The 17,787-nt window shown below is 43.3% G+C and overlaps 1 protein-coding gene across 8 annotated transcripts in view; it reads right to left on the bottom strand.

Moving 5' to 3' along the window:
• The window catches only part of FAM172A (family with sequence similarity 172 member A), a 379,631-nt gene extending 363,724 nt beyond the window's left edge, over positions 1-15,907 (bottom strand). For all 8 annotated transcript variants that reach the window (XM_030567394.1, XM_030567396.1, XM_030567402.1 and 5 more), the window contains exon 1: positions 15,758-15,907. The gene's annotated coding sequence lies outside the window, so the exon portion shown is untranslated. The remainder of the gene's footprint in view (positions 1-15,757) is intronic.
• Positions 15,908-17,787: the final 1,880 nt, after the last annotated feature.

The following is a 17,787-nucleotide window of genomic DNA, read 5'->3' as shown; positions in this document are numbered from 1 at the left end:
GTGTAGAAAGAATATTTTCTTCCTTTGGACTAATTCATTCCAAATTGAGAAATCGTTTGGGACCTGAAAAAGCAGGAAAGCTTGTTTTTCTTTTCCAGATTATGAACAAACAGGAAAATGAAGGTGAAGATGACTGAGTCAGCTGGAGAAACCAATATTTTAAGTTTTTCATGTTGACCTGGCTGATATAGTCGATTTAATTATTTTTTTAAATATTTCCATTTAACTATTTTAGTTAGAACAATTTTAACAAAAACAAACCTGATTTTAAAGAACTTGAATGTTTAAATTCAAAAAAAATTCATATGCTTTTGTTAAAATATTATGTGTTTGCTGTTGAAGAAAAAAAGCCAGAATACATAACGTTGTTGTTTTAGTTAAATAGAACAATTTAGACTGTCTAGTAACGTTCTCTTTCTAATACAGCATGGCAAGAAAACCCTTCAAATATTGATTAACCTGTTAGTTCACCTCCCAATGACTTCATAAATATTTGCTTCACTTACCTTTGGTAAATGAAATAATCAAACAATCATCCATTTTCTGATATAGCTGTAAAACTAATCTGAAAAGTTTTCAAAATAAATCACTTTTAAATGTATAGTCTGTACCTTCTAAAAGTGAATTCTACATCTATCTCTGAATTGTGAAGAATATGTATTAAGGTTATAACAACCAACAAGAATGCACTTTTATGTAGAATCCATGATTAAATCGAGACTTCCTGACTAGTGATATAAATCTATTTGACTTAAATCAAATCCACCCTGGTTTATACTACTTTTTAATTTTTGTTAGCCCTGCAAAACCAACATAGATGAAAGAGAAGAACTCGATTATATTTCAGCACTAACCAATTCACCTGTGCAACTCCACTGAAGACAAAGACAGGTATAATAATTTGGCCTGATGAATCTTTATTACTAGTGATGTGTAGAAGAAAGAATTTCAGAAGTTTGTAAGTGAACTTTTAGGAATGTCAATTACACACCAAAAAAAGGATCTCTGACTTACAAACTGAACACAGTTGATCTGGGATCATTAAGACAGCCAACATGAAACCCTGTGCTGCCAAATTTATCCAGGAACTTTTCAGGGTAGAATCACACTTTAAATTATTGAAGGACCATGCTCACTTCTTCATTTATGAAATTATTTTCTCCACACGACCTCCATTCAACTATATCAAGTATCAAAATTCTAAGATGCTGAAACCTACCACCTCCTTCAAAACTGATGGTCGTCAATTCTCTGTCAGAGACCAAAAAGCAAGTGTTCCATGGTTGCTTAGGAATACCAGTTTCATAACTATTCTGCCTCCACATCATCATGATAGTCAAATTATCTAGTAATACGTAATATTAACTTACCCCTTGAACCAGAAAATCCATTACATAGAAAAAAAATGCACAAGGTTGAGTTTCTACTTCCCTACCTCCCATTTGGAAAATTGCCATTAAGCTTTCTCAGGAGGGGTAGGAAAGGAAGAAGTGGGGTAAGCTTTCCTGACGTCCTATGGAATATATGTCAAGGGGTTCACCCTTCTAAAGCTGTGAATCTTAGATCTACTAGAATCGTGAGAAACTAAACAGAGGTCCTGCACTTGTGATATCCTCCTTGTAGTTCAAAGGCATGCTCCCATGGCTTCATTGTCAGCTATTGTCCTTAGCTTCCTTCACCAAGGAGAGGCATTTCTCTGCACAATGGACAATACGAGATAAATGAATACTAAATTGGTCCATATTATCTAACTCAGGCATCTGCCATGGAGTTATGAGGGAAAAAAGGCAAACGGTACCATGACAGAAATGACCCATCCACAGTCTCTGTCCCCTCCCAAGCCACAGCCGTAGATCCCTATATGGAGGGGCTTCCAGTGAGTTTGAGAAAAAGTGGAGAAAGACATAGCAGAGATGGCACTCCCCATTTTCACACCTCCAGCCACATTTGCTCACAGAAGTAGAGGGAATGATCTGGCCCATTATGTTTACATTCTATTGACTTCATATAAATGCTCTAGTATTGTATTTATTAAATGGTTTTACTCTACAGTACAAGTTAGAATACTTACTAGATAGATGGCCTTTATGGCCACTCAAAAAAAATTCAAATAAAATGGAATGTCTTATGTAATCTGAAATCATATAAAGTCTATCTTTTCTTCTTCATATCTGATCAGGAAGATATGCTTTTTGCCAAGAACTGTTACTTTTTCTTTTTAAATGGTAATAACTCTAAATTCTACCCTCAGAGTTCAATGTCGATAATTACCTTCTGTCTATCTAAATCAGTGTTTCTCAAACTTGGGTCACCGCTTGCATAGGGAAAGCCCCTGGCGGACCAGGCCGGTTTGTTCACCTGCCCTGTCCATAGGTCCGGCCGATCGCAGCTCCGACTGGCCGCGGTTCGCCACTGCAGGCCAATGGGAGCTGCTGAAAGCTGTGACCAGTACGTCCCTCGGCCCGCGCTGCTTCCAGAATCTCCCATTGGCCTGCAGCGGCGAACTGCGGCCAGTTGGAGCCGCGATCGGCCGGACCTGCGGATGGGGCAGGTAAACAAACTGGCCCGGCCCATCAGGGGCCTTCTCTACACAAGCGGAAACCCGAGTTTGAGAAACACTGGTCTAAATTCTCCCTTCAGTTTCAAATGGATATAATAGTCTTCACTTCCTTCCCCGGTGCATATTGCACACTTTTACTGTAACTGCATTTCATCCTAGGAACAGCTTAGTTCCTTTGGAAAGTAAAATATCTATGTCACAGAGGAGCATTTTGACATGATTAATGAAGTCTATGGGTTAAGGGCATGACCAAAAGTAAAGCACCATAAAATAACGTTTAAAACAAACAAAAGGAAGCATTACTTCACAAAAAACATAGTCAACCCGTGGAACTCTTTGTCAGAGGATGTTGTGAAGGCCAAGACACTAACAGGTTTCAAAAAAAGAACTCGATAAACTCATGGAGGACAGGACCATCAATGGCTATTAGCCAGGATGGGCAGTGGTGGTATCCCTAGCCTCTGTTTGCCAGAAGCTAGGAATGAGCGATTGGGGATGGATCACTTGATGATTACCTGTCCTGGTCATTCCCTCTGGGGCACCTGGCATTGGCCACTGTTTGAAGACAGGACAGTGGGCTAGATGGACCATTGCTCTGACCCAGTATGGCCGTTCTTATATTTCTTATTATATAGTCATGGCCATTATAGAAAAACTATGATAGCTTATACACACCATCAATCTCCAGAAGAAAAATTGGATTTGTTCAAGTGTGTGACTATGTCACCCCCCTAGTGGCTACATACTAGTACTTAGGACACAGCACTAAAGTGTGCACATGTAAATATGCCATCCTCTAGAGCAGTGTCAAATGTCGAACACCACTGCTGTGAACTTCCCAGGATTCTTTGGACTTGTCTACATGACCTGAGAGTCTGCAATAAGGGGATGTGATTTGTAGAGTGCACCAGGGTATTGGGCTCCAATTCCCCCTGTGTAGACCTTACTAATGTACACTGATGGCATCCATTTTGAAACAGGACTACATCAATGTATACTAAGAAACATTTAGTGCATGCCAGAAGGGTCCACATGGGGGGAGTTAGAATGGAACACATTGGTGTTCTCTACAGCTCATACCCCATAGTCCAGACTCCAGAATAACATTCAGCAAAACCTCGTGTACAGGTGCAGAACCACTTGGTCACGTTTAACAGGCACTAGAGAGGCACAAGTCCGGCAGAAGTTAGTACGTGTGTGGATGAAGAGAAATGACACTGAAGAGCATTAACCCACTGGCAGGAGAGTAGATACCCAACCTGGCAAGTCAAAGAAAAGGAAACTTCAAATAAGTCAAAGGGAGAAATGCCTATTGTGGCTGATAAAAGAACGGATACTGGTCTAAATAAAAATTCAATGCAAAGGGGATCACTTTCCTTCTACCCTTCCCTTCCTTCATTTCTGTATTCAGCTTGAAACAAGTGGTCATCATGTCTTTTTTCAAGAAGAGAAATGTAGGTCAAGAGTGTTAGAGAATTTCAAGAGAAATGGAGAAATTAATATTTCTTTGTAAACATGAATGGAAAGCCCACTGTAGGTAACAGGTAGCTGTGGTAAAATAATACAACATTCAAAGACACTATGTAGTAAACCATGGTGAGAAATATAAGTACACTGGAAGTTCGCAAAGATAAGTACTCTGAATTAGCAGAGTCATTGAAAAAGCAGCGGTCAGTGTTTACAAATGCTCATCATGTACGTATGTGATGCTGCTGCTAAGGCAAGCTATGTGACTGCTCATGAAATAGCTGTGTCTTTTCTGACGGAGAACTTTTGCAGAAATGCACGTTAAAAGCCGCAGAAATAGTGCATCCTGATAAGCAGCAAGCTTCTGCAAATACCAGCATCTCAAGAAACAACTGCTGAGAGAATCAACAACTTTGCTGAGAATTTGAACAGTCAACTCAGGACAAAGCAAAGTTGTTTGCTACTTTTTCAACTGCACCTGATGAAAGCACAGATGTAAGTGATATGTCTCGGTTAGCAATGTTCCTTCACAGAGTTGATGAGAACATGTGCGTAGCAGAGGAGCCTATAGAACAGTGCTTCTCAAAGTCAGGCCACCGCTTGTTCAGGGAAAGCCCCTGGCAGTCCAGGCCAGTTTGTTTACCTGCCGCGTCTGCAGGTTCGTCCGATCATGGCTCCCACTGGCCTGGATTCACCACTCCAATGGGGCTGCAGGAAGGGTGACCAGCACATCCCTCAGCCCGCGCCGCTTGCAACAGCCCCCATTGGCCTGGGACGGCGAACCGTGGCCAGTGGGAACCGCGATTGGATGAACCTGCGGACGCAGCAGATAAACAAACTGGCCCAGATCGCCAGGGGCTTTCCTTAAACAAGTGGCGGACCGGCTTTGAGAAGCACTGCTATAGAATGGTGCCGATAAGACACACAACAATAGCAAATGACCTCTTTAACAGCTTTGTGGAAACTCTAAACAAACTGAATGAGGACTGTACAAGAGCTGTGAGGCTAGATGGGGTACTCTCAATGGTGGGCAAGAAAGCTGGAGTTGTGACAAAACTGAAGCCAAAATTGCAAACTTTCAAACATAACCAGCAGGTTAGCAGTTTTCACTGCATTTTACTTCAGGAAGCTCTCTGTTATAAAACTTCTAAAATGAACCATGTGATGGATTGTTAAAAATTATAAATTTTATTCAAGCTAGAGGTCTCAACCACTGACAGTTCAGCCGGCTGTTGGAAAAATGTCACATTCATCATGGACTGCAATTATCATACTGAAGTTTGGTGGCTAAGTCAAGGAGCTGTGCTGAAGTAAACAAACTACTTTTTTGAATCATGTGGTGAGATCTAACTTTTCATGGGTCAGAAGGGAAAGATGTCACTGAATTACTGGACAATGAATGGCTTCAAGATGTTGCTTTCATAATGGATATTACAGAACACCTGAACTTGCACAACACAAGAATGGAGGGGCACAACCAAGTGGTGGCAGAATACTATGACAATATTCACACCTTTGAAATTATGCTTCAGCTATAAACAACTCTCTCAGTATAACCTGGCAGATTTTCTCACCTTGAAATCACTACGTAATACTGCTGGGACTCAAAGTGGTGATGCCACAGAAAGGTATGTGGCAAAATTGTTAAACTGACACAGAATGAGTCTCTGACTTCAGGAATCACGACGGAGAGTTGGCAATTTTCACCACACCACTCTCTGTCAATGTTCATGCTGTACCTGAGAAGCTCCAGATGGAAGTTATTGAACTGCAGAGTGATACTGCTGAAGGGCAGGTTTTCTAATATTAGTTTCCAAAGTTGTATCAAAATCTAGAATCAAATTATTCCAAGCTGAAGCCCTTTGCATCAAAAATTCTTCCCATGTTTGGGAGAATGTGAGTGTGTGAACAGGTAATCAATAAAACTAGGGTAGTGGATCAGGCCTACCATATGAAGTGACTGTGACATCCCTGCTCTTGAAGCTATACCACGTGGAGGTACAAGCCCTATAACTAACACAAAAATAGCACTTGTGGATTTCTGTTAAATAGTTTTCTTTTAAGATGTGTCATCACCGGTTTCCCACTCTTGGGTCTACTGGTAAGTAAATATTTGTTTTGAAAACCAAGTCAGGAAACAGTCATCTGATAATTTTTAGGCCGGAGGTGAGTAACAATTACTGCTACAAAAGCTGCATACATAGTTACTCTGTGCTAAAACATTCTGCTGTTAGTTACCTCATCTTTCACACCCACTTTTCCCTGCTCTTCATAAACAGTTCTTATGATTCAGATTGAATGTAAAATCTTTGAGGCAGGGACTGTCATTTAATAGATGTTTGCACAGTGTCCAGTAAAATGGAGCCTTGACTTGGTTGATACCTCTGGGCGCTACTGAAGCAAAAATTTAATTACATATAACAATACTACTAGCAGAAAACTATAACCTCTTTCCAGCAGTGTAGTCTTTTTTTTTATCCTGTTTCACATTGGCCAACACCAGGTGATTCAGAGGAAGGTACAGAAACCCTCAAAATAGGAAGATGTAATATAATCTGCACTCCACATAAAGTCTCCTTCTAATTCCTTACAGTTGGGAGACTGGTTTAAACCGGTTTAAACCCTGAAGCATGGAGTTTAACATATCTTCCAAAATGCATGTAAGCAACAGTTTTAAAAACTCTGAATATTCTTATTATCCACATAAAAGTTCAATCCTTTTTGAATTTTTCTAAACTTTTGGCCTCAACAATATCCTGTGGCAATAAATTCCACAGTTTAATTATGCATTTTGAAAGGGAGGAGACCTTTTATCTGTTTTGAATTGACCACATTTATTTTTAATGTTCCTTTGTTCTTGTGTTGAAACAAGAGATAATCCTAATCTACCTTCTCCATATCATTCGTCATATTTTTATTATGACCCACCTCAAATTTGTCCTCTTTATAAGGTAAACAATTGCCATCTTTTAAATCTCTCTTCATAGGTGAGTTTTTGCTTGCCCCAGTCATTCTCATCACTCTCGCCTGAACTCCCTTCAATTCTGCAATATCCTTTCTGAGATAGGATGACCAGTACTGCACACATGAACTCTAGATTCTAGTCCTTAGAATGAATTCAAACAAAGGACTGAGTCATTATCTGCTGAGAACTGGTCAGTGGCCCACATGAAATGACTTATTGGTCTCAATTATGTCCAAAAGATAGCTGGTCACAACACAAAAATCAGAATCAAAACTGGCACTAACTGGCACCTTTGTTGGCAAACTTAACGGAAAAGTCAAGAAATAAATAGAGATTGAACTATCCTTTCACCTCTCAGGAAAGTTGTGTCTCATTTGAACAGTAGAGAATCTTGCTCTGCCAATAGATAATTGTGTGACTGGATACCGTCAATCTGGCACATTTGGCATTAAAATATATTAAGAAAAAATAATTAAATCTACATTCTAATAGTGACTAGATTAGAAAAGTGTTTTCGTATTAGAAGTTACTGGAAAAAGGGAACAATCTGAACATAAAATAACCACTTCTAATCCTTTTTTTAAAATGTACTTCTGGAATTCTGCTCTATTCAAATCAATGAAAGTGACTCTCAAATTAAGTAGATATAATTTAAGGTTACATTAGTTTACACAGAAAGAAGTGCCTTTTTTCCATGGGACAAAGCACATTTCATAGGGCAACAATACATTTCAAAAACAAGTACTTTAAAGGCCAGTATCAACCAAGAACATGTCCCAGTATATGATTTCAAAAAAGACACACACCAAGCTAACAAAAAAATCACCACCTATTATATTCCCACTCACTTCTTGGTTTGTTGGTGCTTTACATTGAATAAGAAGAATCAATGGGTAACTTTGTAAAAGCTCTTCAGCAGCAATCACCAAAAACTCATTACCCCAATACTCTACTCTCTAGACTGGCTCCTCACAGAATCGTCCCCAAATTCAAAGTACAGTAACTCCTCACTTAAAGTTGTCCCACTTAACATTGTTTCGTTGTTATGTTGCTGATCAATTAGTGAACATACTCATTTAAAGTTGTGCAATGCTCCACTCTTACATTGTTTGGCTGCCTGCTTTCTCCACAGCTGGCATGCTTCCCAACACCTCCCGTCCGCCAGCAGTCCTCACAGATCAGCCCCTTTCCCCTCCTCCCCCTGCCTCCTGCCCGCAGCAATCAGCAGCCTTGCGGCGTTTTGGAGGTGCGGGGGGAGGGGAGGAGGAGCAAGGACTCAGCGCACAGACTCCCCCCCCCCGCCCCCCGAACACCACAAGCCAGCTGATTGACCCAGGGAGGAGGGAGAAGCGAGGACTCTGCTGCATTCCGGAGAGAGGGAGAAGGCATGCCATCGGCTAGCTTGCAGCATTTAGAAGGAAGGGGAGAGAAGGGGAAGAAGCCAGGATGCAGCATGCGAAGTAAAGGGGGAGAAGGGGGGGGTAGGGAGAAGAGGCAAGTTAAGGGTGGAGGCTTGGGGGAAGGGGTGGAGTGGGCAGGCTGAGGGTTGAGCTCCCCGCCCCTAGTCCTTGCAGAGTAGGGGAAGCTGCCCTGGAACCTAATCCCCACCATTTATATTAATTCTTAGGGGGCAACTGGATTCACTTAACATCGTTTCACTTAAAGTCACATTTTTCAGGAACATAACTATAACATTAAGTGAGGAGTTATTGTAAAGATCCTAGCCTTCATGGAATTGGTACAAGATACCTAAGAGAATGACTGTCTCTCTCTGACAATTTATTTTGATTTGTACAAAACAGTACAAGGTTCCTCAAACCAAGGTCTAGAAGCCTTTGACAAACATTTAAAATGCAATCCTTAACACAGAACCAGAAATTTTGTCTCAGGCTTAACAGTAGAAAGTAACCAAGAAAATAAGCACACCTAGTACCCATCTCCCCCTAGGTCTAGGGAAACAGACTTAAAGATCAACTTAAAGGGCTATTTTCAGGAGAGAGTACGTTCCAAAGGCATGGAGATGGACAGAATCCTGACAATAGCTCTCTCCCTTTCAAACCAAGAGGGCTCCAGTGTGAGCACCGCTGTTAGTCACATCACAGTATGGCATACAGCAGTATGGCACAGAGAGATACTCCCCCGAGTAGGCAAGTTCCAAGAAATTTAGGGTTTTATAACCAACACCTTGAACTCAAACTAGAAACCAGTACAGATCCTGGAGGACTGGTGTCATGCTCACAAGGCAATACATTCTGGCAGCTCTTTTATTAAACAATGTGCAAGTTTTAAGTTAGAAACAGGAGCTCAATAAGCTGCTGTCTGTCTGGTCTCAGTTCCATCTCTGGCTATATCTCTTCAGAAAGAAGGGCCAAAGTGCTCCCTCAACAAGAGTGTGGGAGGGTATTTGTGGTAAAGTGCTCTCAGAAGGACACACTTATCATACTCTTATTTCACATGAGTTTATTTTTCTTCTCTCCCTCTTCTTAAAGGGTTTGTCCAGTGGTTTGCATGAACTGGTTGTTAAATTTAGAAGCTGGTTTAGAACCAGTTGTTAGAGGGGTGGGCAAACTCTGGCCCACGGGCCACATCCGGCCCGCAGGACCATTCTGTCAGGCCTGCCTGAGCTCCCAGCTGGGGAGGCTTCCCTGGCTCCTCCCCTGCCTTCCCCTCTCTCTCAGAGCCTCAGCGTGCTGCACCGCTGGCATCAGCGCTCTGGACCGCTCCTGGACAGCTCTGCATCTCCTACCGCTTTGAGCGGCATTGTAAGGGGGTGGCGCTGCGAGCTCCAGTGGGCTGCGTGGCCTCCATACACACTGCCCTGAGCAGCATGGTAAGGAGGCTGGGCCAGGGCTGGGAGGAGGGGTTGGGTAAGGGGCAGGGAGTGGTTGGAGGGGGCAGAGGTTCGGGGGGAGGCAGTCAGGGGACGGGGAACAGGGGGGTTAGGTAGGCGTGGGAGTTTCAGGAGTCTGTCAAGGTGGAGGTGGATGGGGTTAGGGCAGTCAGGGGACAGGGAGCAGAGTGAGTTGGATAGGGGGTGGGGTTCTGGGGGGGCAGTTAGGGTGAGGGGGTCTCAGGAGGGGGTGGTCGGGGGACAAGGAGCAGGGGGAGTTGATGGGTTGCGAGTTCTGAGGGGGCAGTCGGGGCAGGACATGGGTCTGGGTTGGATGAGGGGGGGTAAGGCTGTTTTGGGAGGCATAGCCTTCCCTACCCGGCCCCCGATACAATTTCGCAATCCTGACGTGCAAGGCCGGCTTTAGGAAGTGCGGGGCCCGATTCGAACAGTTTCAACAGGGCCCTGGCAGGGATGATTTAAAAAAAAAAACACGTCAAAATACATGTAGGGCTTGTACTCACCAGGCAGCGCTCTAAGTCTTCGGCAGCAGGTCCTTCTCTCCGGGTCTTGGGTGGTACTGAAAGACCCACCGCCAAAGACCCAGAGCGAGTGAAGGATCCGCTGCCGAAGTGCCGAAGACCCGGTAGGGAACCAGTTGTTAAGATTTTAGCAGCTCATCACTGGGTTTGTCCCCTACAAGTTGCTGAAACAAGACGGTGGTGAAGAGGATTTGGCAGGAGCCAGGTGACCTGCTCTTGGTCTCTATCATATTGAGCCTGAAGATTAGATCACTAAGTACAGGAATGGGAGGGATGGTAAAGAATTCAGCAGCTGTTAGGAGAAAGGGGACCAGGTTCTGCCAAAGCTCCTGTCATCTACTCTCTTTTCATCTCAGTTGCTCTCAGCAATCTAGTCCACAGACACAGGATGAGAGAGCTCAAGAACAAGCATCCTGACCCCTGCCAAGGCCCCATGTTTCCTGATCATAAGGCTGATCACTCATTTCAAATCCACAACTTGAGAGTTTCTCTGTGCAAACACAAAAACTGAACAACCGACACATTGGTATTTCATAATTTTCAAAGATTTTAGGCTTTTCATGACAAGTCTATTTTGTGTTTTATATTCTATCATTGAGGACCATGGAAACTCCATTAACTAATTGGTATCAATGAAAACTTTACTCCTCCTAGTCTATAAGTTACACCAATTATTTAACTTGAATTCCAAATAATTAGGTTAATTTAGAAATTGCATCTCCTAAAAAGAAAAATAGGCAGACTCAAAATGTTGGATAGGGCAGACTCAAAGAAGTAGTATTTAAGATTATTTTAATTTGTTAACACCATTAATTTGGGCTTGAACAGGGACTGGGAGTGGCTGGCTCACTACAAAAGCAATTTTCCCTCTCTTGTTATTGACACCTCCTCATCAATTATTGGGAGTGGACCACATTCACCTTGACTGAATAGGCCTTGTCAACACTGGTTCTCTTCATGTGTCAGTATATTTATGCCTGCGTCTGTAATTTTCACTCCACGCATCTGAAGAAGTAGGCTTTTTCACCCATGAAAGCTTATGCCCAAATAAATCGTTAGTCTTTAAGGTGCCACCTCGTTGTTTCTGTGGATACAGACTAACTTGGCAGAATATTAGAGAAAGTTTCCAGTAGCTGACAGTAGAGTAAAGGAGTACAGTATGTAGGTAGGTAAAGTACTGCCAAAACATCTATTATATGCTCATTTAAATTACCACACAAAAAATTAAGTAGCATAGTCTTGAGAGAAATGGCAATAAAACCATAGTAAAAAAAACACACAAGGGGCTACACAGTTCAATAGAAACTCTTTCTCAATCTTTACTACAGCATTGCTACCCTCAGTGGAATCACAGCATCTATGTAAACTGACAGTTTTGTTCATTACGTTCAGTTGTCATCCCTTTTCCAGAAACAGCAATTTGTTTTGTTGGGAATTTAATAATAATCAAGGCTGACAGAATGACTTCCACAGAGATAGAAGTCTCCCTATTTATCTACAGGTAAACTAAGGGCAGTGACCTGTAAGCTTCTCTATATTAATTCATCAACATACTACTATATATATAGCTTAATTTTGGCAATTGATCTTTGATTATCAGCAGGTAAGTATGCCCAGTGGTCTGTGATGGGCTGTTAGATGGGATGGGATCTGAGTTACTGCAGAGAATTCTTTCCTGAGTGCTGGCTGGTGAGTCTTGCCCACATGCTCAGGGTTTAGCTGATCGCCATATTTGGGGTTGGGAAGGAATTTTTCCCCGGGGCAGACTGGCAGAGGCCCTGGAGATTTTTCGCCTTCCTCTGCAGTGTGGGGCATGGGTCACTTGCTGGTGGATTCTCTGCAGACTGAGGTCTTCAAACCACAATCTGAAGACTTCAATAACTCAGACATAGGTTAGGGGTTTGTTATAGAAGTGGATGGGTAGGATTCTGTGGCCTGCTTTGTGCAGGAGGTCAGACTAGATGATCATATTGGTCCCTTCTGACCCTGAAGTCTATGAGTCTATAACCTGAACTGGAGGGACCACCTCTAATGAACTGGATTAGGTTGAAATTACTAGCCCATTTCAGACAGGCCAAATAGATATCACACAGTAAATTTTTGACTAGTGAAAGTGACCAGCAACCTAGAAAAGGCTCTCTGTTCTTATTATCACTGTCCTAAGTTGTCCAGTCCTCCAAGTACATCTATTGTAATGTTCATTTTACAGCCTACATGAAAGTTAACTAACACATAAGGATCAAGTCTTGCAGAACTGTATAGCCAATCATTGGATAAGAGGGCCCCAGCAGCCATCTAGTGAAACTGACATTATCCTTTAACGTTTCTGCTGATCGAAGAGAACAAACAGCTTACAAAATTAAAAAAAAGAAAATGAATCCAATCAGTTGTATCACCACTCCCAGTGTGGAACAGCTATGTGTAGAAGTATCAAAGCCATGCCTAGCAGTTTGATACCTCTGTGGCTCCTGTACACACCTTACCAATAACAGAACAGAAGTTACATTGATGTGATCTGCATAAGTTTCACACTACTGTTCATTTGCCTCTCAACAGGAAACTGAAACAGAAGTCCTGCTAGTTTTACTTCTGCTTCTTTCTGTGAAAAACAGCTGTTTTAGAGGCAGGGCATGACGTAGAAACTAAGAAGTGAAGAGAAATTTTTTTAGAGAGATGCACCACTACAACTGTGACTGTTCAAAGCAAGGTTTGTCACTATCATATCCTGTACCATTGGCTGGACTAGTGTAAACCAAAAGCATTGCCATTATAGCTTCCCCATTGCTGTTGGTGCTCCCAGCATAATTCCACAGTGCTTCTGCAATCCCTTTGTCAACTAGTGTGGAATGTCAGGTGTCTCCTGTGATTGTTTGATTACTTACTTGTTTTGAGTTTCCGCAGCTTGTGTGATTTTATGCCTATGAACTTTCCATTTTACAACAATATAACTGCCAAATAATTTTACAAAATAAAAAAATAGTATGTACAATGAGAAATGTTACTTAATATTTTGAGAAAAATAATGCATCATCTTTCAAAATAGGGCTACCTAATTCTAAAAATCCCTGCTTCAGGGACCTGGGCTGCAAACTGCATGATACATGATGCACAATGCAGTTATTGCAACAGCCATATAACATTTTGTATCAATATTTTGAAATAGGGTGGTTAGTGTGGACTGAAAAAAGGTACAAGTGCAACCCTCTAGTACAGCAAGGCTTTGGAGGGATACACCTAGTAGTTCTTTCTGAAGTTAAAGAAAAAACTCAGAATACCTCCTGGGTATACGACGAGCTTATTTATTTCATCAACGTATAAAAGCATGTATTTACAAAATGTTAAACTACAATACAAACCTATAGTACTATTGGGGTTGGAGTGAAGAAAGTAACATTCGCCATTAAAAACCTCTGCATGCGGAAGAGGTGTTGCCATTATTACTCCTTGGGTGACAGGGAACAATAACCATTAATACTGACAAGTATTACTCTGATGGGAAAAAAGGACAATAGCTATTATTACTCACTGAGGAGTGGAAGAACAGACCAACATTTACCGGTAGGGGGCAAAAGGAATTAGCAATAATTCACCAGGGAGTAAGAAATTATTATTACTGTCATCAGGGAGAGTAAAGCAGCAGCATTGACCCTACGATTCATATTACTCAATGGGGAGGAAGAAGACAATAATCAGTATTACTCTCAGGGAGAGGCATTGGCAATTGTGACTCACTTGTGTTCTCTCTCCTCAGACAGAGAGAGACAGACAGACCCTGGCCATTGTGATTCTTGCTTGCTGTGGGGGGGGGGGGAGGCTCTGACACTCTGCTTTCAGTTCTATGGGTAAAGAAGGGAGTTAAGCCACAGTTACTGCTCCAAGGGTGGAGAGGAGGATCTGCGCATCTTCTCTATCCATGACTAGGGCATGACTTTTTTGACTCTGTCTGGATGGGAAAGACCAAAGATGTCCAGTAATGTTAAACAGACCCACATGACAACAACAAGCAAACAGGTTCCTCAGAATCAAAGACACTTAAAAAAAAAGTAAGTCTCTAGCCCTTATGGTTGTGAAGAAAATCTTCCAAAAATGAACTATGGATAAATCAATTGAAAACTGAATCTGTGTAATCTTCCTGAGTCTGCAAACAGACTAAACAGCTCTGTAAGTTGATAAATGTCTCCACTCAACTCAAATGAGTGTTAACTCTTAAGGTCTACACACAGTTTTTGTCAGTTATGGTATGATTTTTTACAAATATAGTTAAACCAGTACAACCCTTCAAGTGGATGCAGCTGTAATTATATAAATGTGACTTATACCAATATAACTACTTATTCTTACTGTCCAGGAACAGATATATACCAGTACAGAGCACATTTACACTGTATAATGATAACCACACTAGGGAAGAAGAGTCGCTTTCAATACTCTGGTATAGTTAAAAAGTATACACAAGGAGCATATTCTACTCTTAATCCCTGTACAAACTTGGATCACAAACTCTTCAGGGCAGGACAAAGAGGAGTCTAGTGGCACCTTAAAGACTAACAGATTTACTAGGGCATCAGCTTTCATGGGTAAAAAAACACTTCTTCAGAGCAGGGACTATTACAGGTTTGTTACACATTAGTGCCATAACTAGCACAACAGAACTCTGGCCCCTAGGCACTACTACAATGCAAGTAAGAAATAATAAGCCTTCCTCCATCATCGGGGAAATCTTAGGGGCACATACAACCCAAGGACCATATCGTTCATTCCAGGAATAAGTTTGACGCTTAGACATTCGACCTATCTGGGAAACGTCTGGCTACTGTGACTTTCCCTATGGGGCCCAGGACACTGTGACCATGTGTATAGGGAAGGAGACGGCAATTCAGGCCCCTCGCCAGGGTAGAATGGGGGGGGGGCTCTCTCTGGTGCGTGCGGGGGAGTAGGGTGACCAAATGTCCCGATTTTGGGGGCTTTTTCTTGTATAGGCTCCTATTACGCTCCATCCCGTGTCCCAATTTTTCACACTTGCTGTCTGGTCACCCTACGGGGGAGGCTCTAGCCAGTGTGTCAATCTTGGAGAGGGAGCAGGGCTCGCTCTGCTGGGAAATGGAAGGACACACACACACACACACACACACACACACCAGTGTGACACTGTCAGCCCGGGACGCCGGGTGTACAGCGGCGGAGGGAACTGGAGCCCGACTCCCCAGGGCAGGCTGCGCCACAGGCTCTCTGGTGAGGGGCGGCCCTGGCCACGGAACAGCCTAGCACCAGGTGCCCCGCGCAGGGGAGTCGCTGTCACTGACGGGGGAGGGACTGTCGATCTGCGATTCCAGCAGCAGCGCGGGGACGCGGCAAGACATTCTCCTCGCCCCCCAGAACGAAGCGCCACGTACCTGATGCCTCTTGTCCCGGAAGGGCCGGGAGGGGCGGGGCGGGGCGAGGCGCCGTTACCGGGAGACGCGCCGCCTCTCCTGGCTGTTTCCCCTCCGCGATTCACGGCGCCGCTGCCAATTTCGAGTTCCACTTCCGGGGTCGGTGGATATGACGTCATCGCGCACGGACGCAGTAAGGAACCATGAAGTGGAGCTTCTCGCCTTGACGCTCCTGAGCTGCCGCTGCGTCATAGGGGAGAGGGGCGGGGCTTACTCAGAGTGACTGGGAGGGGTGGGGCCCCGCTAGCGCTCGGCGGGGCAGGGGCGAATGGTAGCAGCTCCATTCCTGTGCGGGGCACGGCGCTTGCCACCTTCGCAGGTGCCATTTTAGGGGCCTGACTGAGGCAACCTAACGGAACCCCTGGCATCTCAATGAGCCTATTGCAGGAGCCACTGAAATCAGAGGTGCAGACAGAGTTCGCTGGGCGGCTGCAAGCGTGGTCGCCCAGAGACGGGCGCTTGAGGAGAATCAGCCAGTCACCCACAGAGCTGAGGCATTAACAAGCACTTGCAAAGTGGTTTGGCTGCTCTTAGATGACAGAAATACCCATGAGTGATCAGAGCAGGGCTGAGAGCCTTAGCCTTTTGGGATAAATTTGAGTTTAGTATAAGAGGCGCCTCATGGTCTCAGACGTCATCCGATGGTCCAGGGATATCTACACCCAACGCATCACCAGCCACTGACAGCACCAGGAGGCGTGATCCGGAGCAATGTTGTGCATCAACTATGAGAAAGGGACCAGGCTCTTTCCGTTGGACCATATGAACTGGAACCATAAACTCACTGAACATTAAATCTCACCAAATGAGGGTCAATCCATCCTAATCATCATATCTACTCATTATACTCCACACCTAAACATAGCCATTATATGAACAACATACCCTCATATCTCAGTCTCTGTACTTTGACCCGTTAACCATTTACCCCCAGTCGGGGATATTGCAGATTATGTATTCCTTATGCCATCCAATCTTAAACCAAATTTGATAATCTGTACGTTATTCCCTGATAACCAGAAACTTCTGTACCATTCACTTTTTTTATCTTAGTCTTAATCTTAATAAAAAATTTTGACCCATAGGAAAATTTAAAAATGGCCATTTTCCCCTCTCAGAAATGCACAGCACATGTCAAAGGGATGGAGTTAGGGCCTTGCCCAGGGAATGGGACTTTTCACATTTATTCCATGGGTCCTTCCACTTGAATGTTCTGAGTCACGTCACAGTGGGATGGAAGCAGCTAAGGAGCAACAAAGTTTACAATCTCTGTAGAGGCCTGTGCTGAGACTATGCATGCTGCAGGGATGGAATTTACATTTGTGTGTCCAGTGTTACAGCATATAAATCAAATGGATAGTGTTTTAAATTATAGGCAGTGATGGGAAATATTTTCAGTTGCTTGTATGTTTGTCAAACTTCAACTGGTTGGGATGAAGTTTTATATGCCAGACTCTGCCTCAGGCTGAATTTTCTCTCTTCTTCTTCTTCTTCTTCTTCTTCGTTCAGTCATTTCCAATATCCAGGTAAATGAAAAATATGGTGTTTCGCTCATATCAAAAAAATTCTGGTGACCTGTTCTTTGAAGAGCTCTAGACCCCATGCTTAAAATGTGACAAGGGAATATCCATTGCATTGGGGGTATGCTATTTGTTCCCCTGTGAAAATGTGGCAAAGTTATAAGCCTTTGAAAAACTGAAGTATGCAGATGCTCTGTAGAGACTTCCTAGACCTTCACTACTAAAATCTTTGAAGAACCTATCCTCAATGAGCATGCATAAGCCTCTCACATCGCCTAGTGCTGACCAGACTGCACTTGCACCATCCCCACTGAGCAGCTGGGCATGCTTCTTGCAGCACAGGGCTAAAGGGGCAAAACTGGCTTTCCACTATAACAGCTGCTCCAGGGAAAGGTGGAGTTGGGCACTGGAACTGAGAGCAGTAGGGAGCTTTTTAGTGTGCACAAACCAATGCCGGGTCTACAGTGGGGG

Source organism: Gopherus evgoodei, chromosome 6 (genome assembly GCF_007399415.2).
Source record: "Gopherus evgoodei ecotype Sinaloan lineage chromosome 6, rGopEvg1_v1.p, whole genome shotgun sequence".
Lineage (NCBI taxonomy): Eukaryota > Metazoa > Chordata > Testudines > Testudinidae > Gopherus > Gopherus evgoodei.
This window is presented reverse-complemented; position numbering and strand designations above follow the sequence as displayed.